Raw genomic sequence first — 19728 nt, forward strand, 5'->3', positions numbered from 1 at the left:
CCAACTGGTGTTTGGTGTGGCACGCCACACTGGTGTGTCAGGAGAGGGTGGCAAGTGTGGCAGGAAGATTCAAGGACAATCAGTATTATATTTTCAGAATGATTTGTGCTCTTATGTAGCTGCATTGCTGTATACTATCTGGATGTCCCCTGATCATGTTCTAAAGTAGCTGTATCCCATGTTATGAATCAAGGATTGCGAGCAAATTTTTAACCTGAAAAGTGTGGCCCAGGGATAAATGTTTTGAGAACCACTGCTCCAAACCAATATAGGCTGAGATCCCTTTGCATTCTAAGAGGCCCTTCAAATGCTAGACACAAACTCGATATTTGTGAACACTAGATACACATGCTAATGATACAATTAGGGATGTTTCTCTCCCCCCTCCCCCCCTCCAAAAAAAGCAGGGGAAAAGCATTCCAATAGTGTGATAATTCTTATCAAGTGCCGCCTGACAGAATTTGTCCGAAAGCTTTCCAGGAGTCATTATATTCTTCTCGTATTCACTCCCCCAACACCCTGCATGCCATCTCTCCTGTTTTTCTGCCCGCTGCAATTATTTCTGAATTAATTATGGACCATTTGTTCCTCTTTTTCCTTTCCCATCGCTCATGGCTATCAGTTGGTTATTTACATTGGATTTTACTTCTGTAATGCTTTTAACTGTTAGATGTGGACTCACTTTAACGGCACGACTGATGGAGCACAGCTCTCTGCAGGATCCAGGATATTTTTTGCAGGCCCCCTGCCTGGTTCCCTGTAACCTCACTTCCTGCAGTGAGTGAACCACCAGAAGGCCCTCGGAGCTGGACCTCAGTGTCTGGGCTGAACAATGGGGGTGGAGATGCTCCTTTGAGTGTACAAGACCGAATGCGTTGTGGGATTTAAAGGACAGCAGCAACACTTTGAATTGTGCTTGGAAACGTACTGGGAACCAGTGAAGATCCTTTAGGACCAGTGTTATATGGTCCGTGCGGCCACTCCCAGTCACCAGTTTTGCTGCCGCATTCTGGATTAGTTGTAGTTTCCGAGTCACCTTCAAGGGTAGCCCTACGTAGAGCGCATTGCAGTAGTCCAAGTGGGAGATAACTAGGGCATGTACCACTCTGGTGAGACAGGTAGGGTCTCAGCTGGTGTACCAGTTGAAGCTGGTAGGCAGCTGTCCTGGACACAGACTTGACCTGCACCTCCATGGACAGCTGTGAATCCAAAATGACTCCCAGGGGCACAATTACCCCATTCAGGACCAGGGAATCCCCCCTCCACTTTCCCACCTTCTGTCCCCCAGAAACAGTACTTCTATCTTGTTGGGGTTCAACGTTAACCCGTTGACTGCCACGGAAGGTGCAAAATGTAGTTTGGCAACATCTGAAGGGGGCTCACTACCCGTGAGCTTGTGAAATCCTTTTCAAAGCTACTGCTATTCAAACTCTGACAGCATCTCTGAGCTCTAGCCAAAACAGCTTTGCCCCTATTATCTTCCATTCCTTGTTAGAATACAAAGGCATGTCTTGTTAACAGCGGTACGACCGTTATATAACTCTGCACATCAGGGTCTACTTAACTTTGAAAAGGATCTTGTGAATAATAATATAGACATTATAAATATCACAGTGGCAGATCTTGATTGACAGGATGAGACAGCTCTACCCATTAAGACGAGCCACAAAAGCTAGCGGGGACTTCAGAGGTAATCAGACTGCAAAGCAGAACTTCTGGCCTTTTTCCATTATAGAGATGATAAAATCCAGCTACTGTTGTTCCCCCGCCCCTCCTTTTTAATATTTCAGTGTTGAAACACTTTAATTTAATTAAATGCTCTCTCTGAAAAAGGAACTGATTTGCCATCTGTATTAAATGGTCTCTTACCCAAAGGAGCAGATGATTAGCTTCGTTCCATTTTCGGTGTCAATGAGATCCAGAACTGGGCAGCAGAAGGGGCAGGGGAGATGATGAAGGACGATGAAACACATCCTGCAGCTGTAAAGCAATGCCACATCCCACCTCCAGGGAAACCTGGAGGGAAAACAGTGGTGCACTCTGTTTTAGAGCAGGTAAGAGAACGGAAATGGGACACGGCTGGCGCTGTAGTCTAAACCACAGAGCCTAGGGCTTGCCGATCAGAAGGTCAGCAGTTTGAATTCCTGCAATGGGGTGAGCTCCCATTGCTCGCTCCCAGCTCCTGCCAATCTAGCAGTTCGAAAGCACGTCAAAGTGCAAGTAGATAAATAGGTACCACTCTGGCGGGAACGTAAACGGCATTTCCATGCGCTGATCTGGTTCGCCAGAAGTGGCTTAGTCATGCTAGCCACATGACTCAGAAGCTGTACGCTGGCTCCCTTGGCCAGTAAAGCGAGATGAGCGCTGCAACCCCAGAGTTGGCCACAACTGGACCTAACGGTCAGGGGTCCCTTTACCTTTTACCTTTAAGAACACTTTAAAATAGAGATACATGATTTCAGTGAAGTCTTCTCTAGTAGGGCAATCAGGGTACTCCCCGACCAACTTCATGCCACAATCACACCATACATTTAAAGAGCTATGATGACACTTTAAGCGGCCAGGTTTCCCCCTAAAAAAGAATTCTGGGAACAATTGTATGTTAAGGGGTGCTGAGACTTGTCATGAGGCCCCTATTGTCCTCGCAGAGCTCCAATTCTCAGAGTTCCCTATGATGGAGAATTGAATATCAAACCATTCTGATTATTGCAGCTCTGTGAGGGGAATAGGGGCCTCCTAACAACTCTCCGGAAATATTTATGGGGAGCCATGACTCTTTAAAGCGCCATCATAGTGCTATAAATGTATGGTGTTGATGTCATTAATGAGCCAGCTCCCAGGCAAGGGTTGCAGCCAACTGAAGAAAGCAGCCAGGAACAGAGAGGGTTAACTGCCATGCAGGATGGGCATTGACTAGTGCCAATGCCCCCAGCCCTTGGAATGCCAGCTGATAAGGAAATGGGGAGCAAGCTAGAACGCAGTCAAAGCTCACCAGAAGCACAAACAGGCAGGAAAGAGTTAAGAGAGCCTCTCAGAGAATGCGGAAGAGGAAGGAGCTGACCCACTCAGTCCGAGGTCTTGACAAATGGGAGGGCTGCAAGACAGGAAGCAAAACAAAAGGTGTATGAAGCGAAAGTTCAGTTGCTTCTGGTCACACTGGAAGCAGTCTTCAGACGGGTCATCTTGACTGGTACTGCCAGAGGCTTTGTTACACCCATCCGGAGCTATCTGTTGTTTTTGCAATAAATCCTCCTTTTTAATTAACGATGCTTGCAGTGTTATCAAGCTGGGAACTTGGACGCATGACAGTAGATATGGTCTCAATCTTTCCTCAGTCAGCTCCCACCTTCCTGCCTTCTTACTTAATGAGGCTAGCTATCAGTTTCCTCCTCTTGGGTCTCAGTGCTGCCCTTGTAGAACTCTGTTTTGGCTCCTTGCCTTCTGCCCTTCCAGTCCCAGTGGGCACCAGTCACAACTGCATTTTTCTACAGATTTATTGTATCCAGCATGCTTTGGAAACCACACTGTGTGGTTGGGGAAGCTACCCTGGAGAGTGTGGCTGAGGAACGGGACGGGTGTCAGGCCTGGTCTATGGGCAGTAGTTTGGCTAGAGTGAGCGGACAGCTCAGGCCAGAAAGCAACCAAGGGCTAGTGAAGGCTGTTTTAAAACTGGAGATACCTGTCCCCCTACACCTAGATATTAAAAGTATTCTAGATGCTGTCCATGGTACCAACTAGTGTTTCCAAACAGCCTTCAAAGGAAGCCCCACATACAGCCCATTCCACAATCCAAGTGGGATGCTACGAGAGCATGGATAACTGGCCAACTGGTGTGTGCAACCATCTGATGGCAAGACATCCTTCATGCCACAGGGACCACTTCGACCTTCAAAGTTAAAATTGGATCAGGTAGTCTCCCCAGGTTGGAATGGCCCTGACGTGTTAGAGAAGGGCCATCCCATCCAGAAGAGACTCAGTTAAGATGCAATATTTAAAGTGCAAATCAATTTGAGTCCATTGACATCCATCAAATGGAAATCAATTGGACCCACATACTTTAAGCCACTTGTGAAGTGGGCTCTAAAATTTTTGTCATCTGATCCAAAAAACCAGAGTTACTTAAAGGAGCTGGGTGGATGATTCTGTCAGTTTCAGTTCCCCTCTGCTTCTCTTTTTCCCCCAATCTTAAGTTCTTAAGTTCCCACATTTCCACATCTGTTTGCAAAAAAAATTACCGTAAGTCCTCCTGAAAATTGACCAGCATTTTTGTGTGAATTTCTCTCAATATGCACATTTTTGTATGCGATGTAGCCTAAGATAATGCGTTTTTGTATATTATTTTCACCAACATGTGCATTTTAATGACTACCTTGGCTCAATATATGCATTTTTGCACACATTGCTTGGTTTGCCTGGCTGGAGAACTGCATGGCAAAACTGCAAGATGTGAGAATTCCATAGGTCTGCTGTCCCTCCATGTACATACTGTTTTGTTGTTGTTTAGTCGTTTAGTCGTGTCCGACTCTTTGTGACCCCATGGACCAGAGCACGCCAGGCACTCCTGTCTTCCACTGCCTCCCGCAGAAAAAGGCACGTCCTCAGCATTTGCGAATTCACAGCTTAGGGGGCTACCAAAGAGAAGGCCATCTCCCAACCCCACTGAGCCTCTGAGGATAGAGGGACAGTCAAGAGGACCCCCTCTGCTGATTATTGTTGTTGTTTAGTCATTTAGTCGTGTCTGACTCTTCGTGACCCCATGGACCAGAGCACGCCAGGCACTCCTGTCTTCCACTGCCTCCCGCAGTTTGGTCAAACTCATGCTGGTAGCTTCGAGAACAATGTCCAACCATCTTGTCCTCTGTCATCCCCTTCTCCTTGTGCCCTCCATCTTTCCCACCATCAGGGTCTTTTCCAGGGAGTCTTCTCTTCTCATGAGGTGGCCAAAGTATTGGAGCCTCAGCTTCACGATCTGTCCTTCCAGTGAGCACTCAGGGCTGATTCCCTTCAGAATGGAGAGGTTTGATCTTCTTGCAGTCCATGGGACTCTCAAGAGTCTCCTCCAGCACCAGAATTCACAAGCATCAATTCTTTGGCAATCAGCCTTCTTTATGGTCCAGCTCTCATGTCCATAGCTTTTAAAACATATTCTAAAACATATTGTTTTAGAAATGGCAAATTTGTCAGGTTCACCTTTAAACACAAACTGAACTGAATGTCTGCCCCTGCCCTATTCTCGGGTAAACATAAGTAGGACTGCAAGGCTTTGAATCTCAAACCTTCCTCAAACTAAAAATCCACAGGATTTTTTCTCCATTTTCTGTCCTTACCTGGTATCCGTGGCAAAGGAGGAGTTAAGTACCCAAGACTCCACAGACCTACAAACTGTGGATTTCGATGTTATGAGCAAATCACATTAAGTTCTTTTTTTTATTAGTACAAGCCAGAGCAATTCTAAAGGAATGGTTGACGTTAACACGTTCTTCTTTACCTTGATCTCTCCTAGGATATTCTTGTAAACAAAGCATTTTATAGGAATGAGGTTTTACCTATAAAACCTTTGCTAAATAAGTTTCTTCTGACTGCCTTGTTAAAAACTCCCTTGGTCAAGGTAAATTAAGGTTTGCCAGACAAAATAAGGGAAGAATAGACTATTACTAAGAAGGGGTTGTTTTTTTTAAGGTCCCTAAAGTTAAAGCGAAGTTTCCATCCACCATTTTGAAACTGAACAGACCTTTTCTAGGCACTGTCATCAGTTGTCAAACCATCAGTTCCAATGAATGATATTTGACAGCAGCTTATTTATATTACTTACTAGTTATCTGCATGACTATATTTTACGCTAGGTACTTGTATACAAGTGCCCAAAGGAACAAAGGAAAAATTAAAACTTGAAAACAATTTGACACACAGACATATACAGTACAGTCAAATCTCTATTTTCGAATATCTCAGCTGCCAAACGTTTCTGAAGCCGAACGCTGAAAACCCAGAATGTTTCTGTTTGCGAATGCACCTTAGAAGTCAAATGGCTTCCAAGGCACATTTTTCATCCCCCCCCCCCCCCATTGACTTTGCAGCCACCCCTTGGATCCTCAGTTTTTGAACATTTCAGAACTTGAACGGATTTCTGGAACGGATTATGTTAAAAAACCAAGGTTCCACTGCAATTGCATTTGATAAATGGGGGGGCAGGGTGAAATTTTAATATGCATTTCAGCTTATTTATTAAAATTATTATTTACAATTTTGATAGCCCACCAAATCACCAAAGATTTCTGAGATGTCTTACAAGACGCAGCCACAACTACAAGAAGAGAAAAAACAGATTATTATTATTTTAAAGAAGGGTTGGAAGGGATCCCAAAACATCTCTAGTCCAAGCCCCTGCAATGTAGGATCAAATCAGTTTCTTTAAATGAAATGCCCATGTAAGCCAGAAGTATTTTATCTTGTAATCAAAACTCATCAGAGCAGGATTATAGTAGTAACCAGGAGAAGGATGACCAGAGATGGCGAGATGCCCACAAAGGAGGCAAATGGGAATGTGGAGGTTTTGGGGTTAGTATCTGAGTTTGTCATTCCATGGCAGACTTTGTGAAATGAAACTTCCTTCTCTTCTCTCTCCTGCAGGCTGCCCATGTTCAACCTCGAAATTTGAGGAGGGGAAGGAGAAGTCCCACTGTGTGACTGAATCTCCATACATGCAGCCTTGGGATACAACTCTCAGATCTTAACACCGGGACAAGCTTATATGAAAGAAAGTGGTCCTTCAGGTATCCCAGCACCAGGCAATTTAGAGCTTTGGGGGACAAAACAAAATTGTGTTTTGAATTTAAATTGTGTCCAGAAAAAAAATAGCCAGGGAAGTTATCATTCCTCTGATTTTTATCAGCCACCTTGCAGGTGTAATCTGAGCTGTTTGAAACTTTCCATGCAATCTCCCTAGGCAGTCCCATGCACTGTGCATCACCAAAATCTAACCATTGCATAATCTTAGGGGTACTTTGGGATGTAGCGACTCTGAGAAGAGCACAATGCCAAATCTGATAGGATCTGGTTATCTGGCTCTCTGACACAATCTGTCAAATTAATTTATTCTGATACTTTTTTGGGGGGGGCATTTTATTGAAATCCTTACATTCTGTATGAAGATATGCTTTCAGCGGCGATATGCAATACTGTAGCTTTGGAATGAACACCCTGCTGGGTGTGATTTAGGCACTAGTCCATCCAATTTGCAACACCTGACGAAAGATCCTATCTGATGCCTTGCAGGAGACAAGAGCTAAGATATACAAAGCAGGTACCGGGGAGAGATTTGGTTCAACATGCCAGTGATTATTGGAAACTCGGATTTTTCTCCCTGAAGCCACATCACATGAAACGAGAGAGAGAGAGAGAGAGAGAGAAGGAAATGGAGAGCAATTATTTCCAAAAACCTGAAATGTCTTTTCTGAATGTTTGCTGAATTGTGTTTAGGTACTGCTTTAACTCATAGGAGAGACAGCCATAAGAAACATTTGCTGTAAGTGGAACTGACTCGGGGAGCAATCTTAAACTGGCATAAAAGAAACCTAGTGTGAAGTTACACCGGATCCAAACTCTGTTGAGCAGCATGACTGCTGTTGCTGCTCAGCCTAAGATGGGGGAGGGAGGCTATGCAGAGACATCACCTTGCCAACAAAGGCCCTTATAGTTAAAGGTATGGTTTTCCCAGTAGTGATTTATGGAAGTGAGAGCTGGACCATAAAGAAGGCTGATCGCCAAATAATTGATGCTTTTGAATTATGGTGCTGGAGGAGACGCTTGAGAGTCCCATGGACTGCAAGAAAATCAAACCTCTCCATTCTGAAGGAAATCAGCCCTGAGTGCTCACTGGAAGGACAGATCCTGAAGATGAGGCTCCAATACTTTGGGCCACCTCATGAGAAGACTCCATGGAAAAGACCCTGATGTTGGGAAAGATGGAGGGCACACGGAGAAGGGGACGACAGAGGACGAGATGGTTGGACAGTGTTCTCGAAGCTACCAGCATGAGTTTGACCAAACTGTGGGAGGCAGTGGAAGACAGGAGTGCCTGGCGTGCTCTGGTCCATGGGGTCATAAAGAGTAGGATATGACTAAATGACTAAACAACAACAACATGACATGGAATACAGTGGTACCTTGGGTTACAGATGCTTCAGATTACAGATGCTTCAGGTTATAGACTCTGCTAACCCAGAAATAGTACCTCGGGTTAAGAACTTTGCTTCAGGATGAGAACAGAAATTGTGCTCCCGTGGCACAGCAGCAGCAGCAGGCCCCATTAGCTAAAGTGGTACCTCAGGTTAAGAACAGTTTCAGGTTAAGAATGGACCTCCAGAACGAATTAAGTTCTTAACCTGAGGTACCACTGTACAAACAGATGCCTTCCCATGATATGTTGGCTGGATGTTGTATTTACGTGACTTTTCCCACCCCCACACCCCCTTGCCAGAGACACTCGTTTCCCTCCTTTCAAATTCGGCTGACCTTCCAGAGATTGCAAGAACAGTGTTTTACCAGGACGCACGAACCCCAGAAAGAGATTGTTTGTCCTCTCTGTTTAGCTCAGTCAAGCAGTATCAAGCAACCTCCCGAAGCTGGCCTGTCATTAATCACCACAAAAAGGGTATGAGGACAAGAAAAGAAAAGAAGAAAAGAATTGCAATCAGATAGAAGGTTCTGGAAATTGAAGGAGAGAAAGAGAGAGGGGGAAAGAGCCCGTGCCTGATAGAGGAAGAAGTAAACCAAGCTTGGCAGGCTGTTTGGATCTGGAGAGTCCCTTTTGTCTCGCGCAATGCTTTTAGCCTCCCTCAAAGTGATCGATACAAAAATCAAATGCATGATCTTTGTTTACATCCCAGGCGCAGCGGTGTGAAAATCTTTGCTTGGCTAAGGAGCCTGGCGTCATGTGATGGATGCCCTGTTTAAATGACGACTTTGAAAGCTTTCGCAAAACGCTCTGACAGAGGACCCGCTGGAGAATAAATGACTTCCCCTTAAATTACAAGTGCCTGGGTTTTAGCAGACATGCAGTGTGAATGTCGCCCTATAAATTCAATATATTCCACCGCTGCTGGGGGCGAAGGAGCCATTCTCAGTAGAGGGGAAAGACATCTGAAATTGTCTCCTGACCCAAGGTGATTTTCAGTGATGAGGATGCAGAGGGGAAAGAAGGACAGAACTTTCCTTTCCTTTTCTTTCTTTTCTTTTCACCCTCCCATCTTACACAACTTGTTTGTGACAAACAACCCAAATTGTGCTTCAAGCTTCATTTTGCCATGCCGGCTCTCGGCACAGAGGGAATACATTAAAAATCCATTCAATGCATTCAAGTGTGTACGGTGTGTTATGCTTAAGAATAACTCCATTGCATTCCAATACGCTGTTTGGCATGTGAAGTCTTTCGTGGAAGTTTAAGCCTTAAGGTGATGCAACTGAAGTCACTGGGATTTCTGTACTCCTTGAAGGAGTCCACTTCCTATCCTACTAGCTGTATATCTATCTTTCTTTCTCTCTTTCTTGTTTCCTCTTAAAGTCACCTATGCTCCAGGCTGTGTTATAGATGTAATAATGGTTGCTGTTTCGCTCCTTGGTGCATCTGCCTGAACATGCACCTCGAGGGCAGCATTTCTGATAATTTCTAGTTGCTGAGTACTTCTGCCCTCTGAACCCATATATAAACAAGAATTCTTGCCGACACGTATATGTGAAGCCAATGGTTATGTTCTTCCACTACTGTCAAAAGCAGTATTCCTCTGAATACCAGTTGCTGGGAAGAATTGTAGAGTTGGAAGGGACCCCAAGAGTTATCTAGTCCAACCCCCTGCAATGCAGGAATCTCACTAAAGCCTTCATGGCAGATGGCTATTCGACCTCTGCTTAAAAACCTCCAAGGAAGAAGAGTCCACAACCTCTCGAGGGAGACCGTTCCACTGTCTAACACCTCTTATCCTCAGAAAGCTCTTCCTGATGTTTAGCAAGGAATCTCCTTTCTTCTAACTTGAAGTCGTTGGTTTAGGTCTTACCCTTCAGAACAAGAGAAAACAAGATCTTTTGGAGTGTTCATGCTATGGGCCCCTCCATCACATGCTCAGGTTGCATATATGTGTAAATGAAACCAATGGCAATGAAACTTGTCGAACTAGTTCAGCAACCTCCTCTGTTCGATTCCAACCTTTCTACCCTTCAGAGCAGGGGAAAGCAAACTTGCTCCATCTTCCATGTGACAGCCCTTCAGATATTTGAAGATGGCTATCATATCTCCTCTTTGTTGTTGTTTAGTCGTTTAGTCATGTCCAACTCTTCGTGACCTCATGGAACAGAGCATGCCAGACACTCCTGTCTTCCACTGCTTCCCACACTTTGGTCAAGCTCATGTTAGTAGCTTCGAGAACACTGTCCAACCATCTTGTCCTCTGTCATCCTCTGTCGTTCCCTTCTCCTTGTGCCCTCAATTTTTCCCAACACCAGGGTCTTTTCCAGGGAGCCTCAGCTTCAGGATCTGTCCTTCCAGTGAGCACTCAGGGCTGATTTCCTTCAGAATGGAGAGGTTTGAGCTTCTTGCAGTCCATGGGACTCTCAAGAGTCTCCTCCAGCACCATAATTCAAAAGCATCAATTATTTGGCGATCAGCCTTCTTTATGGTCCAACTCTCACTTCCATAAATCACTACAGGGAAAACCATAGCTTTAATTATACGGACCTTTGTCGGCAAGGTGATGTCTCTGCTTTTTAAGATGCTGTCTAGGATCTCCTCTTAGTCTCCCCTTATCCAGGCTAAACATATCCAACTCCCTCAACTGATCCTCATAAGGCTTGGTTTCCATACCTTTGGTCATCTTGGTTGCCCTCCTCTGCACATGTTCCAGAGTGCAGTGTTGTTGCACTAAGATTTTGCTTGTAGGCTTCTCATGGACATCAGTTTGGCTGCTGTCAGAACAGGATGCTGGACAAAAAGGGGCATTGGTCTGATCCAGCAGTTTTAGAGAATCATAGAGTCATAGAATTGTAACGCTGGAAGGGACCCTGAAGATCATCCAATCCAAACCCCTGCAATGCAGGAATATGCAGCTGTCCCATATTCTTCTTATGTTTTTTGATTTGAGTCAAATCATCATCATCATCAAACCTTTTATTGGCACCACATACAAACATCCATAGCAAATCAATACAGAATTACCGCCTTCCCAGTGACACAAAACATTTGTCAAATGAAAGAGGCAGAGCAGTCTGACATTATATCTCTAGGTCTCCAGGAAGATCAGACATCTGCAATGTGTTTCGACGACAAAAAACCAGATAAAGATATTTAGCCACTAACTTGGTGAGCTCCTGATGATTCCCCAATAATAGAAAATGTATGACCTCTAACTCTGGTTTCCATTTGGGGATGCAGAGTTGATCTTTTTGTTTTTCTTAATGACCTCACTTCTGTACTAAAACAGGTGGCTGCCCACAGCCCAAAACTCAACGCATCAAGCATTCCCATCCTTCTATACGCAGATGATATGGTTTTGCTTTCACGGACAAGAATTGGCCTAAAATGTTTGAGTCAAATCATTGGACACAAGGGTTACCCAAAGTATGGTATCCAAGCATGTCTCGCCAAAACTCTATGAGTCTATGATAGCAGGCTGAAAGTACCAGAGCTTTTCTCTCTTTCAGCAAGCCACAAGGGGGAAAAAAACAATTTACTTTATATGATCTCTTCAAAATGCAGTTGAGCAAACTAGCTGGTGAAAGACGATGGCCTCAAGGATCTGTAAGACATTTGTCAGTTCTTTATCAGCGTCACCAGAACTGTGATGCAGTGACACATAGATTTTATTTATCCAGCTGCTGGTTCATTTGAGACCAACGCCTCACACAATTCCAACTCACTCTACTAATGTTATTCCGGAATAAAGAAAATGCTGCAAATAAAAATGCAAACCTATTTCACAAACCCCATCTTTCCCTTCCAGATAGATTAGTCACCACATTTTATAGATTCAGAAGCACAGCTGAAGCATAACCATATAGAAAGATTACATTAAAAATCCATTGAAGACATTCAAGTGTGTATGACATATACATCTTAAAACATCACCCAAAATCCATTCCAGCTGGAAAAGGTACAGGGAGGGGAAATGTTAGTGAAACAATCCTCTGTATGTCTACTCAGATGCAAGTAAGGTTCAGAGCCACTTAAGGCATCCTTTCTATTCTGTATGCTTGATTTTTGTGCTCTAATGCTACAGAGAAAGGTTAAAGATGATCCTGCTTTCAATATTACTTACAGCCGCAAATGTTTCAGGACAGAGATTTTGGTGCCTGTCCTGTAGCTTCCTGCGGAAATTCCACAACTTTTCATAGCGCAAATGTTCCAGGCTTTTTTTGCCTTGGTTTTGTTGTAATACAACACAAGATGCCAGATGGCATTGATGTGGTAGCATTGGGGAAGAATCATGGAACAGCTAGTGACATAGAATGACGTCCAGAATATAAATCTATGACTAATGCACTATTATTGTATCAATGACATGTTGCAGAATACATCTATGGGGGGGGGGGGGACATCCCACAACAGTCTGAATCATAGAATTGTAGAGTTGGGAGAGACCCTGAGGGTCATCTAGTCCAACCCCCTGCAATGCACGAATCTCAACTAAAGCATCCATGGCAGATGGCCATTCAACCATTACTTAAATACCTCCCAGGAAGGAAAAGGAAAAGAGGCTGCCATGTTTAAAACAGGCACCTAACATGGGTGCTGGACAACACAACCATTATTATTGGTGTGTTATAAGACACATCACTTCCTGTATTCCCACAGCAGACATTTTGAATGTACTGATTGTTGTAGCATTTATGTTTTTTACTAGCAGCAAAATATTATAATTAGGTGAATGGGGATTTGTGGCTGCTTAACCCTCACCCAGAGGAACTAATAAAGTTATAGCTTAGTGCAGGGGTTGGCAGACTAAGACTTGGGGGTTGGATGCAGCCCCCCAGGCTTGTAAATCCAGCCCGCGGACCCTGCTGCCCGCTCGGTCAATCCCCGCTCACTGTGGATGGCTCGCCCCGTGAGGACTGACTTCCGTGACACTGGCCAATCCGAAGCCTCATCACCCATGCCTGAGTCTGGGCCATGGGCATCACGACTAGGACATTGTGGGGCTTCAGCCAGAGCTTGGCCACGGGGTGTGCCGCGGGGCTGGCACACAGCTCAGCGCTGCTGGTGGTGGCGCACTCAGTGGCCATGCTGGAGCAGCTGGAGGGCGAGCTGCTCGCTGCCTGCCCGGCATTCCGTGTGTGCTGCCTGCCCACGAACCTGGCCTTGGATGACGGGCCACAGCATGTGATACACACCGCCTGGGAGCTCCGCAGGGACAGGCCGATGGAGTGGCTGCTGCTTGTCAACAATGCTGGGGAGCGGGCATCACCGAGATGTGCTCCTAGCACGTGCAGAGTGCATTCCTCCTCCAGGTCCGGAGACAGAGTTGTGGGACCAGCTTACAGGGTATTTATATTTTTCAAAATATAGTCCAGCCCCCCCCCCCCCATAAGATCTGAGGAACAGTGGATGAAAAAGTTTGCTGACCCCTGGCTTAGTGGTTACTTTTTGGGAAGCACAACACAACAAACAAAGCTTATGGTCAAGCTTTAAATCCATCATTGGACAGAGAAACTCTTTCGAGGATACCTATTATCTTATACTACCTGTAAAGCACTTCCAGCCCCATCTAGAATCCTAACCTTCTACACAGGTAGGTAAAACCTCTTCTGACCCATCTCTAACTGAGACAATTCACTCTCTGACCCCATTGACAGATTAATCCTGTCTAAGTCGGCTCAGATAGCCAGAGGTCCCCTTCTACTCATCCAGTTCTTCTAATCCCAGGTCCTTGCCTAACCCATGGGCAATCCCTGTCTGACCTCTTCTCGGACATTCCCTATCTGTCAGCATCTAACTTCAATTCTACTCTTTCTCTCCATATTGGCTGATCAACTCAACAACTCTCATTGGTTCCTGGGTCACCAGGAGGCAAGTTCAGAGCCTGTTTGAACCTCTCTTGCTGGTCTCTTTGTCTTCCACCCTACCAGTCCCACAGAGTCTGGTTCTGATAGGAGCTAGAGTCAGATATCTGGAAGCTTTCATATAAATGTCAAGCCTCGGAACAAATCAAGTGCATTTCGTGGAGCTCGATAAGAACGGGAACCTTCCTTCCAAAATGTTAGTGTCATGTTCACTGCTTGTAGAGCTCAGATCTCCCTCGTTCACGTTAATACCAGGCTGGATTTATTGTAAGAGTGTTTAAAACGGCTACGCTGTCAGGTGCTTTACGAAGTGTGAAATTGTGTCAACGGAGCAGGGAGAGTGTGTCTCAAAGTTAAAGGTGATCAAATAAGGAAACAGTAGACAAGCAACACCTTCGGTGGTTGATGAACATGCAAACCAGCGAGGGTGGTGGTGTTTTTCAGCAAACAAGAAGCTCAGCCAGAGCTGAGTGGAAGGCAAATGGATGGTTAAAATTAGTTGAATTGGAACACGCCTAAGGACTGGGCAGGCTGTTATGTAATGGCTGGTTGCCAGTGTATGTCAGAGGTTTGCCATCTTTCAGCTTTGCTCCCCTTGCTGGGAAAGTGGCCAATCTGATAAGAAGGAAAGATCCAAGAGGAATGATCATGTGATGCCTGTTTCAACCCTACAGTGAATCAAATGATGGCTGCAGTCTGTATGTGATTTGGGATATTTCAACAGAATTGCATTAAACATAAGGAGGGGAAGCAACCCGATCCATTTAATGGGGAACCTGTGCCATTCACACTTCATCCTTTGCAGCCTTCACTTGAAATTTGCTCCTAATTTTCAGTGCTAAATTGCGAATTTTGCAGTGCTAAATCGCAGTCAACGAATGTGTACAAAAAGACACATGCTGTGGTATAGTGAATATATATACTATATACTACTGAAAATAACATAAAATTGCATTGTATGTGTATAATTGGCGTGATTGCATGCGAATGTGTATATTAGGAGAAATTTGCATGAAAATGCTGGTGACGTTTCAGAAGAAATTCTTTTTTAAAAAAAGAGGTCAATGTGATGTGGAAACATAGAGGGTTGAACTTGAAGTGGGACCGGCCGAACGAGTTACACAACTTAATGAATGAATGGGTAATAAACTTTCCTATTGCAATGTCGAGGTTGAAAGCAACGCTAAATGAGACATGGGGTGCCACATCTCTCCTTTGGTTTATTTATTCTTGAAAATAATCCTTGGAGGTTGCCATTCAACATGGGATAGGGAAGGATGAAGATTTTGTTTGGCCTGCATTTTGCAGCAGAAAATGTCGGGATCTCCCGACATCTCGGCCAAGCTAATAAAGCTCATCTTCCGGAATCGCCTCCCGACGTGATTAACGACCTGAGCCTTTGATGAGGCCTCAGGCACATTCCCATCCATCAGAGAATCAAAGCAGCACACGGAAGTGATGAGATTTATGGCTAAAGAGTTTTATTTCTTGCTATGCAGACAGAAAAGAAACATCCTCTCTCTATGAAAGCTGAGAGCAACTGAACAACAAAGGAACAGAAAACCAGTACATCACATCCGTATCCCATCTCCTGTTAGACTTCCAACAGCCTGGACTGTCTCTGGAATGTGTGGAATGTAAACAGAGTCTTGTGACTCCAAAGCACTGCTCAGTGGCAAACAGAAACTAACAGACCAACCTGCTCCAACATTCCCAAGTTTGCTTCCAGATCAGGACTCTCCTGTCTGAAATCCTGAAGTAGACAATACTGAGCTAGATGGAACAGTGGCTTCCTATTTTCCAAAAAAGAGAATTAGAAAACAGAAAAGGGTGGAAAAATGCAGAAGAGCTAGGGTTGAACTAATGGAGGAAAAAACTGAATAATATTATAATTGTAGAATATCTAACTGTGAAGACACACAGAATGAAAGGGTTTAAGGTCAGTGAGAAAGAGGAGGATTGGTTTGAGAAGATATTGAATTATTTGGGTAGGTTTGAACAATCTGGAGCAATAAAAATGTTAAAAGTTAAATAAACCTTGTGGATGGAGGAGTGTTAACATATATAGAATTGTACATATGGTTGATTTGAATATGTTATGTATACCCAATGTATCAGCCACCCGGGGGGTTTCACTGTTTGTGTTTTGGTTGTTGGTAAAAATAAAAAAAGAAAACATTAAAAAAAAGAAAACAGAAAAGGGACTGAGGTCATCACAACCATGAAGCAATGTCAGTTCAAACCCTCAACCAGCTTTCTGTGTTAAAATTGAATTTTACTACCACCCAAAAAAGCATTCTGTTTGGTGTGTGTGTGTGTGTGTGAAAGCATGACTAAGATGAAGAGGAAAGCTACTGGGAGAGCTATTATAAAAGCTGCTTCACATTTGTCTTCATACAAATATGTCAGGGAGATAGAACAATAGTTATACCAGGGGCTCAGGGGCTGAAAGTGCCCCTCCAAACTCCTGGCTCTGGCCCTTTGGGCTCTACAAAGGCCACACACCTTTCCCAGCCACACCTCCTAGTGTCCCTGCTTCATACCTGGCTCTGCTCACAACAACCCTCTGAGGTAGGTTAGGCTGAGAGTGAGGAACTAGCCCAAGGTCACCCAGTGACCTTCATGGCCAAGTGAGGATTCAAGCCATGGTTTCCCTGTGTGTGTGATGGCCTGGGAGTTGGACTCGGGCTCGGGTTCAGACTTGGAACCAGAGGAGTCTCAGTCCGCACTGGATCCTTTGCCTCAGGTAGCATCTGAACCAAGTCTGGGGCCTGATCCTGAAGAGCCCCAATCTGCACAGGTTCCCCTGCAACAAACACCAGCTGGGCCGAGTTAGGGGCCTGAGCCTGCCCTGGCTCCAGTTGCAGGGATTACCTTGTTGCCTTCAGCTGGGCCATCACTTACAGCTGCTCCACTACCGGCTGGGTCAGGGGAGGCTGAGGCGGCCCTTGGGTCTAGTAACCCACCAACGTCTCCCAAGCTGCAGAGACAAAGTTCTTGCAGGAGAGACCTGAGTTCTTGCAGGAGGAGTGCTCGCCTTTGGGCAAAACAGAGAGGTGAGTCGCCAGGGGATCAGGACCGGCCATTACCCCGACAAAGATAAAAGCCTGTCGGACCTTGCCCCAGGTTGTGGGAGCAACATTGCTGTATGTTAGATCCTGTCTGAGACCCTGTGTCTGACCTAGCCTGGTTACCTGCCTCGTGTCCTGCCTTGGCCCGGTCGGACTGACTCCTCGCGGAACCCTTGGATTCGGGACCGGACCTGGACCGTGTTGCTCGGGTACCCTCGGGTCCAGCACAGTGTGTCCCATAGACATCTGGCTGAGCACTGTGAGAATAGGATGGTGGCTTAAATGGTCCTTTGCTCTGATCCATCAGGTTCTCCTTATCATAGAATAGAATCATAGAATCTTAGAGTTGGAAGAGACCACAAGGGCCATCGAGTCCAACCCCCTGCCAAGCAGGAAACATCATCAGAGCACTCCTGACATATGGTTGTCAAGCCTCTGCTTAAAGACCTCCAAAGAAGGAGACTCCACCACACTCCTTGGCAGCAAATTCCACTGTCGAACAGCTCTTACTGTCAGGAAGTTCTTCCTAATGTTTAGGTGGAATCTTCTTTCTTGTAGTTTGGATCCATTGCTCCGTGTCCGCTTCTCTGGAGCAGCAGAAAACAACCTTTCTCCCTCCTCTATGTGACATCCTTTTATATATTTGAACATGGCTATCATATCACCCCTTAACCTCCTCTTCTCCAGGCTAAACATGCCCAGCTCCTTTAGCCATTCCTCATGTTCTTACAGATCCAGCCCAGCACATTGAAATGAGTTGAGGTTTGGGGGCTATTTTCAAGGGCAATTGCATGCGAAGTCCTGCTTACATTAAAAGAGGAGGCATGAGGCTATCATCTGGTGGTGACATGGAAACATCATTAACTAGGAAGTGGGTGGCCATGGAGTCAATGTGGCTTTCCAGTAGAGTACATCAAGAGCCATATTTCACTCACAGGAATGTACAGTCGTACCTTGGTTCTCAAACAGAATCCATTCCGGAAGTCCGTTCGACTTCCGAAAACGTTTGAAAATCAAGGCGCAAATTCTGATTGGGAAGAAGACTATTGGGTTCCAAAGAATGTTCACAAATCGGAACACTCACTTCCTGGTTTGCAGCGTTCGGGAGCCAAAACGTTCGAGTCGCAAGGCGTTCGCGAACCAAGGTATGCCTGTATAGGGAAATGGCTTTTAAATTTGTTTCCCCCTTTCTAAACATAGCCATTATTCCCTGAGAGAAAGAAATTGATGGGCATACTCTGGGCCCAACTCCCAAGTTTCTGGATTAAGATTTATACAATTTAGTAATCAATAGCCGGGAAGAGGGGAAAACACATCATTTGAAACGTCAGGAAGAAGAGCTTTACTAGGAAAAATGTATTTCATCTAGCACTAATCCATGAATTATTCGGAAGTATTTATTGCTTTTAAATGGCCATTGTATAAAAATGGTTTGATAAACACCATCATCATCATCATTATTATTTTACAGTTTCCTCCATATTATTTTTGGTTATTTATTTATTTACCACATTTTTTTTAATGCTTCTCTATACTGGATTTTATGTGTTATCCCCCCCTCCCCCCATTTTTTTGTTCCTCAAGCTATTTTCTCTTTTATAGCAAATAAAGATATGCTTGGATGAATTGCACATAAAATTGTTTGTTGCTCTTTAAATCTTCAGAACCTTGAAGGGGGGGGGAGGCAGAATGGACAGCCAATCCCTTTACCATAATACTCATTCAAATAACATGAACATGAAGTCGACTAAATTTTACTCAGAGTAGACCCAGCTTAGTCATGTTCATTAATTTCAGTGGGTCTGCTCTGAGTATAACCTAACCGAATACCACCCTAAGAGAACTTTAGGATTACGTGGTAAAAAAACTATTTCTTAAATAGATGGACAAAATACAACTTTTTTAAAAGAATGTTCATGACCTGTTGGGATCATCCATCGCAATATTTTATAAATAAATAAATAGGAACATGAGAGTCCTAATCCTCCCCAGCTACTGGCAAGTTGTGGGAAAAGGCCCAATAATTTTAATGCAAATTTTAATAATTTGTGAACCGCTTTGGGGACATTTTATGTAGAAAGAGTGGGGTGTTGAAGTAAGGGTAGTGAAATCGTAGCTAAGGAGCTCAAATCATATGCATGACCGGAACCTTTCTTTGAAAACATCGTATTTACAGTCGCATGCTTCTGAAAGCATGAGTTTTGTCTCTTCTTCTAAATTCCAAACAACTGTATTTTCCTCTCTTTCCAAAGCTCAGCATTCAGCCTTCTGTATCTCAGTTAGGCCATGCCTTGCAGCACCTATGAGAAATTTCTACTTTTACCTTCTCCTAGAGCTCTGCTCTCTTTCTTTCAAACAGAGAAACAGCACTCTATTCAACTTAGCAGTGTTCACAGTGGATTCTAAAACAGTCACCTTGCCTCACATAAAATGGAGTCTCTCCTTTGCTAAATACCTCCCATGTGACCAACGTTAGCCAATCCCATGAGAACTGCTAGAGAACTCTCTAGAATTCAGTTACCAACCAATCAGATTTAAACACACAGTAATGCATACAAGCATTTACAATTTCAGTGGGTTAAATTCCTACAGTGGTACCTCAGGTTACATA

The 19728-nt window shown here is 44.5% G+C and overlaps 1 long non-coding RNA gene across 1 annotated transcript; it reads right to left on the reverse strand.

The window, feature by feature from the left end:
• Nucleotides 1–1875: 1875 nt before the first annotated feature.
• LOC310675897 lies at nt 1876–15809 on the reverse strand. Its single transcript, XR_014510294.1, has 3 exons — nt 15746–15809; nt 2993–3094; nt 1876–2016 (listed from the first exon to the last, which is right to left on the reverse strand). It is a non-coding gene; the product is annotated as an uncharacterized lncRNA (long non-coding RNA).
• Nucleotides 15810–19728: the final 3919 nt, after the last annotated feature.

The sequence above is a fragment of the Podarcis tiliguerta genome, assembly GCF_965153285.1.
Source record: "Podarcis tiliguerta genome assembly, chromosome: 4".
Lineage (NCBI taxonomy): Eukaryota > Metazoa > Chordata > Lepidosauria > Squamata > Lacertidae > Podarcis > Podarcis tiliguerta.